This window comes from Vombatus ursinus, unplaced genomic scaffold (assembly GCF_900497805.2).
Source record: "Vombatus ursinus unplaced genomic scaffold, bare-nosed wombat genome assembly UNPS02014778.1, whole genome shotgun sequence".
Classification (NCBI taxonomy): Eukaryota; Metazoa; Chordata; class Mammalia; order Diprotodontia; family Vombatidae; genus Vombatus; species Vombatus ursinus.
Window position 1 is genome coordinate 1,081,973 of NW_020954556.1, and position 4,426 is coordinate 1,086,398.

At 40.1% G+C, this 4,426-nt stretch overlaps 1 pseudogene; it reads right to left on the minus strand.

The window, feature by feature from the left end:
- Nucleotides 1-282: 282 nt before the first annotated feature.
- On the minus strand, nucleotides 283-4,039 carry LOC114045324 (annotated as a pseudogene).
- Nucleotides 4,040-4,426: the final 387 nt, after the last annotated feature.

A 4,426-nucleotide genomic window follows, 5' to 3' on the forward strand; every position in this document is an offset into this window, starting at 1 on the left:
AAACCTTTTTTAAGTGTCCGGTGCTTAGCACACAGTAGGTGCTTATGAAATGCTTGTTGATTGACTGGTAGAGGTTTAGAAAATAGAAATGATAAGTTTTGGCAACTGATTAGATAGATGAGGTGAATGAGAATGAAGAGTTAAAAATGTCACCGAGATTGCAAAGCAGAGGATGATGACACCCTTGATAGTAATAGAGAAATTGTGAAAAGGGCAGGATTTTGGAGAAAAGAAAATGATTTTTTTTTTTAGTTGACTTTTTTTTTATTACCACATACACATTTACTTGTCTTCTGACTTGTTGAAGCAGTAGGTTAGACAACATTTGCCACAATAATGTCTGTCAAAATGGCTAGCCATAAAGACCCCAGCACCACATTCATCAGAACGGTACTCTTGTTGAAGGTGACTAATCTTGTTATTCTCATCAACTGTGTAGTACATCAGAACAGCAAGCTTAACCTTCTTTCTCTTATGCTTATTCTTTTTGGGAATGGTGTAAGACTTCTTCTTTCTCTTCTTGGCACCACTACAAAGCCGCAGAACAAGATGAAGGGTAGACTCCTTCTGAATGGTGTAGTCAGACAAAGTTCATCTATCTTCCAGTTGCTTGCCCACAAAGATCAATCTTTTTTGATCGGGGGAATACTTTCCTTATCTTGTATCTTGGCCTTGATATTTTCAATAGTATTGGACAGTTTGACCTCAAGGGTGATGGTCTTCCCCCTCAAAGTCTTCACAAAAATCTGCCTCATGGCACTGGGTCCACCTGTTGATGGTGGATCAAGAAAATGAGTTCTAAAAGCTCCAGTAAGCAGTTGAAGATGAAAGACTGAAGGTTGTGTACTGCCTTCCCTCATTAGAATACAAATTCCTTAAGGGCAGAAACTGTCTTGCTTGTTTTTACTTATAGCCCAAGTACTTTGCACAGAGAGTGGCACATTTTTGTTGTTGTTTCAGTTATGTCCAATTCTTCATGACCCCATTTGGGGTTTTCTTGGCCAAGATACTGGACTGGTTCTCCATCTTCTTCTCCAGCTCATTTGACAGATGAGAAAACTAAGGCAAATAGGGTTAAATGACTTGTCTAGGAGAGTGGCACATAGTAATCATTTAAAAAAATTCTTGCTCTATCAGTCTGTCTGTCTGTCAATCTATCTATTTATCTATTGGCTTAAATGAGAACAATGTGTTACAGAAATGTCAACTGTGATTACTATCATGAATTCTACAATCTAGTTACACTGACCTACTTGTTATTCCTTGAATATGATATGGCATCTCCAGACACTGGGCCCTTGCAAAGGCTGTCCTCTATACCTGGAATGTTCTCCTTCCACATCTCTGACTCTTGGAACCCCTGGCTTCCTTTTAGAACCAAATCAACCATTTTCTTATGCTGGATCCCTTTTCCTCATTCGCCCAGCAGCTAGAGCCTTTCCTACTAAGGTTACTTCTATCACTTTGGATGTAGTACAGATAGATATAGATGGACATACATATGTAATAGTGATGTTTGAGTAAGCAGTTGAAGATGCAAGACTAAAGGTAGTGTATTGCCTTCCCTCACTAGAATGTAAGTTCCTGTCTTACTTGTTTTTATTTGTAGCATAAGTATTTAGCACAGAACCTGGCGCATAGTAAACACTTAAAACATTATCTGTCTATCCATCTATCTGTCTGTCTCTCCTATCTATCTATCTATCTATCTATCTATCTATCTATCTATCTATCTATCTATCTATCTATCTATCTATCTATCTATCTATCTATCTATCTATCTTCATCTATATATTATCTAGAGTCTTAAATGAGAACAAGTAAAAAATGTGTTATAGGAAATGTCAGCTGTAATTATGACCACTTTCTTTGATGGCCTACCAGACTGAGTTCTGATAATACATATGTTTTACTCAATGATAGGTCTCTTTAGTTCTGAAAGTCTGGAAAAAAGGGATCTATATTCTGGGATTCATGCCTCAATCAACTCTCTCCTTTAAAAATGCCACATTGTTTACTGTGGAAACTTTTGCCCCTTTTCCCCTAACAAAGTCAACGGTTGCTTACATTTCTGCTCACCTGGGATCTGCGCTGTTAGACAAGCAGCTAATTACTGTCAAGGAGTATAGAATTAGCTTTTTAGGGCAGTTCAGTGACACAGTGGATAGAGTATTGGACTTGGAGTCAAGGAAGCTTGAGTTCTCATCCTGCCTCAGACACTTGCTGACTTTATGATCTTGTGTGAGTTTCTTACGTCTCTCAGCCTCCATTTTTTAAACTACACAATGTGTATCTCCCTCATAGGGTTGGTGTGAAGATGAAATGAAATAACTTTTGTAAAATGCTTTGCCAGTGTTAAGGTTTTATATAATTGCTCGCTATAATAATTATTATTAAACTATTTTCAGGGTTCAGTGAAACATTTGATATCTAAGCTCTAATTCCTGAACTGAAAGACAGGAATAATAATAGCACCTACCCCCAAGGGGTTTCGTGAGCATCCAATGAGATCACATATGTAAAGTGCTTTGCAAATCTTAAAGGGTTATACAAACTCTAGCTATCATCATTATTATTATTCACACCATATTCATAGTGTATAAACAGTTGGAGGTCCAGGCCCAGCATTTGCTTGTGCAGAATTAGGCTTCTGTCCTCAAGTCCTTTACATTTGTTCCCTCTTCCCTCAAAGCAACAGAAGAATTGCTCAGAAAAAGCTCACTGGACCAGCGAAAGCCCATCTGTGGCACCAGTAATTTCATATTTCTAGATCTGTTTTCTCGGATTGTAGTCTGGTGATCTCTGACATCAGTGTGGCTGAGAGAATGTGCAAAGACAAACGTTGAGTCAAAGTGTAACTCTCTCCCTCACTAACTCCATGATCCAGAATCATCATTGCTCAATCACCTGTGTTGAAGAGGCTTCCCAGCTGGCAGCTCAGGCCAGCACACAAGACTTCCCCAGGGATGACCAAACCACTGCAGAACAGAGCCAGAAACAGAGACGGAGACTCTCAGGGATAACCACCAGATCCCCACACCCATAGCACTTTTCTACTATGATATCCCACCTGGTTTCCCTTCTCTCCCATCTGCCAATGCATAGAGCTCTTTTATAATGATTCAATTGTGGACATCAATCTAGGTCAGGAGTTCTTAATCTGAGGTTCATAGACTCCCAGAGAGTCTATGAATTTCAGGGGACTGGTAAATTTGAGTGGAGGAAAAAAACCCTATATCTTTTCTTTCTATAAAATCAATTTTCCTTGTAATGCTATATATTTTATTTTATGCATTAAAATGTGATTCTGAAAAGGGGTCCATAGGCTTCATTAGACAGACCACCTAAGGGATCAAACCATGATACACCAAAAGGGTTAAGAACTCCTGGTCTAGAGGATTGGGCTCTCTCTGCCTCTATCTGCTTGCCTGCAGGCAGCCTCAGAACAGGAGGAAGGCTGTTTTCCTTTTTAAGGCTATTGAGAGAAAGTGAGGCCTAAGGCCTCTCCTAAGGCCTTTTCCCTCCTTGGGAGGGTGTGTAGGGCCCACACATACCTGGGAGTCAGGGGATTGATTCACACCTGAAAGGGCATTTGAATTCTAGCTCTGTCTATGAGAAAACAGTATGGTCATTTATGAAAAGGGCTAATGACATCATGGGGTGATGTCTTGATTTGCATGTAAATTGGATTTAAGTGAGGCAGAATCACACAAAGTCCTAAGTCATCAGCCTCACTCTCTCTTCCAGAGTCCAATGGCAAAACAAAAGTCAGGATGACCGGTGATGCCTCTGGATACAAAGGATGGCCTTGGTGTCTTCCATGTCTGACCAAGGTCTAAGAGCTCCACAGCGCCTACTTCAGCCGCCTTCATGGCCACTGGAACACATTTCTCATCCACCCATTCTATGGGGGGAAGTCTTCACATGCTTGGGGTAGATGCCCCCCTACCTCACTGATGGGTTTGAGACCTGTCGGTTACCCTTAACCTGATTTAGCCCACCTACTGAGATGGCTTTACCAGGTGTGGCTGCTGCACATGCTACAGCTTCTTGGAGCCACAGGTGAGAGTTGAATGAGTCAGGTGGGCACCAAAGGTGGATGAGCAGCCCTGAAAAGGGCTCAGCAAGCCCTTATACCACAGGTGCTCGTCCTCCTGAGTACCTTGTACATCCCTTACGAAAAATAATGCCTGATGTTTATGTAGTACTTTAATGTTGCATTTACTTATATATATGTGTGTGTGTGTGTGTACTATATATACGTTATATATGATTTTTATATTATATTAGAACACATGTATATATGTATGTATGTATATATGTATGCATATATATATATATATATGAAATCTTGTACTGCAGATATTATCCCCATTTTCTAGATGAGGAAATGGGTTCAGAGTTTAAGTGAAAACTTAGTCATGCA